Genomic DNA, 7,758 nt, shown 5'->3' with positions numbered 1-7,758 from the left:
ATTCTTAGATTTCGATCGTTTTTCTTTTAACATTCCGTGTTTTCTGCAGTGACACATGTTGCACGCTCATCCTCCTAAGCCCCAAATATTCCATGGCCACGTATTTTGACCCGGACCGTCAGTCGAACGTAGACTACACAAATGTCAAGAAGGTTCTTGATGATGTTCTCCCCGGCTACGTCAAATCTGGAGGCACCTTCACCAGGCCTATTCGTAAGTACGACAAGCACGTGTTCTCCCACAATACGACGTTCTGCTGCGTCAAGCAGCCGCCTGGCGGTCAGAAGGGTGCCTACTACGCCATCCATCACATGCGGGCGATCGTACGGGACCATCATCAACTTCTGCTACCGAGTAGACTCAAAGATTGGGTCGCGAGCGTGTCAGCAATCCAGGACGCGGACATTAACAAGAATTCTTTCGCATCCAGTCGGAGTTTGCGGAAATCATCCATCAAGATGTCCTTCGTACCGCGGGGCAGTTCTACCTCAGAAATCAACCGTCCAACAGTGACATCGACACAATCCTACAAATGCAGGCTGACAACGCCCGTTCTTTCATGACTCCCACAATAGACGGCGGCTTCATCCACGCTCCGGTCCCTTGAGTCGAGTCGAAAGCAGTGATGATGTGTCTAGTTCTGAAACATCGATTGGCTCATGTTGTAATTAAACTTTAATGAACTTGTAGTATGTCTCTTTGGTTTCGAGAGTCGTTCAACTTAAGATGTAATCGATGCTATTAATGTCTTGCTTTTCTCTTCCGACCGTTCTGTTGCATACTTATATATTGCTTATGTATTGTCTGTGAATTGGTACTAACGTTTCGTTTGGCTACTGCATAGCAATGTCGTGGTATGTCGTGTACAAGGGTAAGGTTCCCGGAGTCTACGACGACTGGGAGGAGTGTCGGAGACAGGTTCACCGATTCAGCGGTAACAGTTACAAAGGGTACGCCACTAGGGCCGAGGCCAAATCTAGATACGCCCGCTATCTAGCGGGAGAGGGGAGGGAGCGTTGGAGGAACCGGATGAAAACGAGTTTCATCGTGATGATGCTCATCGTGATGACCACAGCTCTCTTCTATGTGATGGTAGTTTAGATGATCGATATCGACTTGTAATGTGAAGACAAACTCGCGGTCTCGAGACTTGTAATATAATGTTCTATCTTTGTTCGGTCTTTTCAATTCGGAGACTAATATGATGACTTGTATTCGGAGACTAAAATGATGAATTGTATTCAGAGACTAATCTTCTATTGTATTCGATGAATCTGTTGTTGATGTGTGTTGTCTATATTTTGTCCAATTATACATTTTGTAGCCTGTGCAAAAAACAGAAAAATAAAAAATAAAAAAACCTAATATTCATACTAATGGTGCATCACATCATAGTGCGCCATTAGTATGCCAAAGGATACTAATGGCGCATCATTAAACAGTGCGCCATTAGTATGCCGAAGTTACTAATGGTGCATCTTGCTGTCGTGCGCCATTAGTATGCCAAAGCACCTGGGTATACATGGCCCCCTGGGAGGCATACTAATGGCGCATCAGGGGTGCGCCATTAGTATACCAGATACTAATGGCGCACCAGTGGTGCGCCATTAGTAAAATATACTGATGGCATGCTACTAATGGCGCACCACTAATGCGCCATTAATGGCCAAATTAGGTGCACCATTAGTAGGCCTTTTCCTAGTAGTGCTTGCACCAGTCCATAGATGGATCGCTGGAGCTTGCACACTTTGTTAGCACCTTTAGGATTGGCAAAACCTTCTTGTTGCATCATATACAACTCTTCTTTAAGAAATCCATTAAGGAATGTAGTTTTTGACATCCATTTGCAAGATTTCATGAAATGTGGCAATTTCTAACATGATTCGGACAGACTTTAAGCATCGATACGAGTAAGAAAATCTCATCGTAGTCAACATCTTGAACTTGTCAAAAACACTTTTCGACAAGTCGAGCTTTGTAGATAGTAACACTACTATCGGCGTCCGTCTTCCTCTTGAAGATCCATTTATTATCAACGGCTCGCCGATCATCGGGCAAGTCAATCAAAGTACAAACTTTGTTCTCATACATGGATCCCATCTCAGATTTCATGGCCTTAAGCCATTTCGCGGAATCTGGGCTCATCATTGCTTCCCCATAGTTCATAGGTTCGTCATGGTCTAGTAACATGACTTTCAGAAAAGATTACCGTACCACTCTGGTGCGTACCATACTCTGGTTGACCTACAAGGTTCGGTAGTAACTTGATCTGAAGCTTCATGATCATCATCATTAGCTTCCTCACTAATTGGTGTAGGAATCACTGGAACTGATTTCTCTGATGAACTACTTTCCAATTCGGGAGAAGCTACAATTACCTTATCAAGTTCTACATTCCTTCCACTCACTTCTTTCGAGAGAAACTTCTTCTCTAGAAAGGATCCATTCTTAGCAACAAATATATTGCCTTCGGATCTGTGATAGAATGTGTACCCAATAGTTTCCTTTGGGTATCCTATGAAGACGTATTTCTCCGATTTGGGTTCGAGCTTATCGGGTTGAAACTTTTTCACATAAGCATCACAACCCCCAACTTTAAGAAACGACAGCTTAGGTTTCTTGCTAAACCACAGTTTATATGGTGTCGTCTCAATGGATTTAGATGGTGCCTTATTTAACATGAATGCAGCTGTCTCTAATGCATAACCCCAAAACGATAGTGGTAAATCCGTAAGAGACATCACAAATCGCACCATATCTAATAAAGTACGATTACGACGTTCGGACACACCATTACGCTATGGTGTTCCAGGTGACGTGAGTTGTGAAACTATTCCATAGTTTTAAATGAAGGCCAAACTCGTAACTCAAATATTTGCCTCCACGGTCAGATCGTAGAAACTTTATTTTCTTGTTACGATGATTTTCCACTTCACTATGATATTCTTTGAACTTTTCAAATGTTTCGGACTTATATTTCACCAAGTAGATATACCCATATCTTCTCAAATCATCTGTGAAGGTCAGAAAATAACGATACCCGCCGCAAGCCTCAACACTCATCGGACCGCATACATTAGTATGTATTATTTCCAATAAGTCAGTTGCTCGATCCATTGTTCCGGAGAACGGAGTCTTAGTCATCTTGCCCATGAGGCATGGTTAGCAAGCATCAAGTCATTCATAATCAAGTGATTCCAAAAGCCCATCAGCATGGAGTTCCTTCATGCGCTTTACACCAATATGACCTAAACGGCTGTGCCACAAATAAGTTGCACTACATTATTAAGTTTGCATCTTTTGGCTTCAATATTATGAATATGTGTATCACTACGATCGAGATTCAGTAAACCATTTATTTTGGGTGTATGACCATAAAAGGTTTTATTCATGTAACTAGAACAACAATTATTCTTTGACTTAAATGAATAACCGTATTGAAATAAACATGATCCAATCATATTCATGCTCAATGCAAACACAAAAATAATATTTATTTTAGGTTCAACACTAATCCCGAAGGTAAAGGGAGTTTGCGATGGTGATCTTATCAAACTTGGAATCACTTCCAACACACATTATCACCTCACCCTTAACTAGTCTCCGTTTATATTGCAACTCCTGTTTCGAGTTACTACTCTTAGCAACTGAACAACTATCAAATACCGAGGGGTTGCTATAAACACTAGTAAAGTATACATCAATAACATGTATATCAAATATACCTTTGTTCACTTTGCCATCCTTCTTATCCGCCAAGTATCTAGGGCAGTTCCACTTCCAGTGACCATTTCCTTTGTAGTAGAAGCACTCAGTTTCACGCTTGGGGTCTAGCTTTGGGCTTCTTAATGGGAGTGGCAAATTTCTTATCATTCCTTTTGAAGTTTCCCTTTCTTTCCCTTGCCCTTTATCTTGAAACTAGTGGTTTTGTAAACCATCAACACTTGGTACTCTTTCTTGATTTCTACCTTCGCCGATTTCAACGTCGCGAAGAGCTCGGGAATCGTTTTCGTCATCCCTTGCATATTATAGTTCATCATGAAGTTCTAGTAACTTGGTGATAGTGACTGGAGAACTCTATCAATCAGTATCTTATCTAGAAGATTAACTCCCACTTGATTCAAACGATTGTAGTACTCATACATTCTAAGCACATGCTCACTAATTGAGCTATTCTTCTCCATCTTGTAGGCTAAGTACTTTGTCAGAGGTCTCATACCTCATGACTCAGGCATGAGTCTGAAATACCAATTCCAGCTCTTGGAACATCTCATATGCTCCGTGGCATTCAAAACGTTTTTAAATTCCCGGTTTGAAAGTGCGTTATATCGACTAGAGGGGGGTGAATAGGCGATTTTTATGAAAGTCTTCAAAACGTGGAAGTTTCGAAGACAAACGATAGAAATAAACCTATTACCATGCAGCGGAAGGTAGACTACACTAGGCAAACCATAGTCAAGTATTCAATGAAGTGAAAGCACAATGACTAATAGCAGCTAGGTAGTAAGGATCAGGTAGGAAGATATTATGAAGCCAATCAGAACAAGCAGCCACTCAGTGAAGACAAAAGATAATGCAATCATACAATGACTTCACAAGGACCAACAATAAGTAAAGGGAAGGGAAGGATGATACCAGTGACTCATTGAAGACAATGATTTGTTAGACCAGTTCCAGTTGTTGTGACAACTGTACATCTGGTTAGGGAGGCTAGGTATTTAAACCTGAGGACACACAGTCCCGGACACCCAGTCCTGAACACGCAGCTCAGGACACCCAGTCCTCACCGTATTCCCCTTTATCTAAGGTCACACAGACCTCGCCCAATCACTCGGGTAAGTCTTCAAGGTAGACTCCCAAACCTTCACAGACTTCGTTCACCGGCGATCCACAATGACTCTTGGATGCTCAGAACGCGACGCCTAACCGACTGGAGGATTCACAGTCCACAAGTGTAATAAGTCTTCAGATCACACAGACAGGAAGACTTAAGTGATGCCTAACACTCTTTGGCTCTGGGTGTTTAGGGCTTTATCCTCGCAAGGAATTCTCTCTCAAAGGCTTCGAGGTGGGTTGCTCTCAAATGAAAAAAGCCGTACTCTAACTCTGAGCAGCCAACCGTTTATGGTTGTAGGGGTTGGGCTATTTATAGCCACTAGGCAACCCGACCTGATTTGTCCGAAATGACCCTGGGTCACTAAGGAACTGACACGTGTTCCAACGGTCAGATCTCAAACACACACGGCAACTTTACTTGGGCTACAAGCAAAGCTGACTTGTCCAACTCTGGACAAGATTCGCTCTCATAGTCTTCACTCGAAGACATGGGATTTTGGTTAAGCATCACTTCAGTCATTCTGACTGGTTCTCTTGGACCCCACTTAACAGTACGGTAGTTCCTATGACTCAACAAAGAAGAAAAAGAACTACGAAAGATCTAAATCTTCGCGCTCCATAGTCTTCATGCGATGTATTCTCTTGTCATAGTCTTCAATGTGAATATCTTCACATACCACCTTTGACTTCAATGTCTTCATACATTTTTAGGGGTCATCTCTGGTAGGAAAACCGAATCAATGAGGGACTTCTACCTGTGTTATCCTGCAATTCTCACAAACACATTAGTCCCTCAACTAGGTTTGTAGTCAATACTCCAAAACCAACTAGGGGTGGCACTAGATGCACTTACAATCTCCCCATTTTTGGTGATTGATGACAAACTAGTTGAAGTTTTGAACGGGGAATATAATATGTGAAATTGTAAAGGGTAAGGAATTATCTTCGTAAGTTGTAAGGGCTCCCCCTAAAGATGTGCATATAAGTAATTTGCTTTTGGAATGCAAATGCACATGGCAGGTTGTACTTGTGGAGATCCTCTTCAACTTATGATGACAATTCATCATGCATGAAAAGTATGTGAAGATAATGACATGCATAATGGAAAATGGACGTCTACAAAACGATCTAAGTGCGTAATTTATCATCGCACATGCGGAATTTATCATCGCATCACAAAGTAGAAAATGAGTAGCAGACGACCATCGAGTTTAAGTGTTACAAATCAAAGAACCAAATGTATCAAAACGAGAGTTGTAAACACCAGGCAAAACATAAAGTAACCGCCCATATGGACCCGCTTGAAGACTATCAAACTCATATGCTTCTCCCCCTTTTATTAGTAAGGACCAAAAAGGTTCGAAGACATAGAGCATCTACTCGTTCCCCTGGGAAGTAGGTGAAGTAGCAAGGTCGTCGGTGTTGTTAGGCGGTGCAGACGAGCTCGGGGCAGTGTCGACGCATGCTGAAGGAGGGGGCGGTGAAGTAGCATCATCTTCGTCCTCGATCACTCTGGCATTCACAGTTGCCGTAGAGGAAGAGAACTCAGAGTCTTCAAGAAAGGGAGTTCATCACAGCACAGCCCTTCGGGGAGGTGTGGAGTCAAACTTGAAACGTTCAGAGAAGCCATCCTCTTGAAGATCATCCTCAGAGCACATAAGCGTCAGCCCTTTCCATGTACGCCGACAAGTTTCATGGGCAACAAAGGCATTCTTGGTGGCAAGATTGCGAATGCGGTTGACATCCACCAAGAGGCTTTTCATTTGACGCTTCAGCCAGTCATGATGTCGATCTTGTTTCTGATGAAGAGCAACCAGAAGCTCTCGGTCATTGAGAACACGAGATCGCTTCTTAGGCCATTGGGCAATGGTGCTTTTAGTGGCTTCAGTGAGGGCACGATGAGGTGCACGTGTAGTGCCAGCCAGAGGATAAACACGAGTGACTGCTTCAACTCCTTCAATGTTCTGAGAGAAACTTTGATGCTCCGCATTCTGAAGACTAAGAGGCTCCTTGGCAAGCTCTGGATAGAGGGCTTCAATGGACATATCCACGTTAGGCATAAAGATCCGATGATTGCGAGCAGAGGGCTGATATGAGATAGCTGAGTGGAGTTTGATTAGTTGCATTATCCATGGAGCGTAAAACTTCAAGCCAAAAAGATCAGATCCTGAAGCAGCAAGTTGGCGGATGAAGAAGTCTTGTGCGTTGAAGCATTTGCCATGAAGAATATAGAAGACCAAAGTCTTCATTGCACCTTCCAGCTTTGCATGTGGGGAATGTCCTTTGATGGGCCAGAGAGTTCGCCTTAAAATGTGATAGATGGTCCTTGGCAGATACTCCAGGTCTTCAACAAGGAACTCCTTAGGATATGCAGCGTCTTGTGGCAAAGGCTTCATCATGCTGGGCATCTGACTCATGTTCGGTTCATGCTTCTGAAAGATGCTCTCCATAGCTTCACTGTGAAGTTGACATCCAGGTTCATAGAGATCTCCAGGAGTGGGAAGACCAGTGAGCTCAATGATATCAAAGGCTTTGGCTTTGTGATGAACATTTCCTGTCATCCACTCAAGGACCCAAGTCTTCGGATCTCTGTTGTAACCACGTATGTGAAGTGTGGCATAAAATTGGAGCAGCAGCTCTTTGTTCCAGTGCTCTTGGTCGGTGATGAAAGGCAACAATCCAACCTCTTTGAAGCAGTCTAGAGCTTCTTCCAAGCAGGTCGGACCAGCTATTGCTTCGGTGTCAAGACGCATATGTGGGAAGATGCGACCTTGATTGTACAGAATGCAGGAGTAATAGCTTCTCTGCAGATAGCTCCAGAACCGATCAGAAGATATTCCTTCCCTTGAGTAGGGGTTCTTGGAGCTATTGAAGAAGGTGTTGTCTGCTTTGAAGCTGTTGACATTGAAGGATCCAGGTGCT

Source organism: Triticum aestivum, chromosome 5A (genome assembly GCF_018294505.1).
Source record: "Triticum aestivum cultivar Chinese Spring chromosome 5A, IWGSC CS RefSeq v2.1, whole genome shotgun sequence".
Taxonomy (NCBI): domain Eukaryota; kingdom Viridiplantae; phylum Streptophyta; class Magnoliopsida; order Poales; family Poaceae; genus Triticum; species Triticum aestivum.
This window is presented reverse-complemented; position numbering follows the sequence as displayed.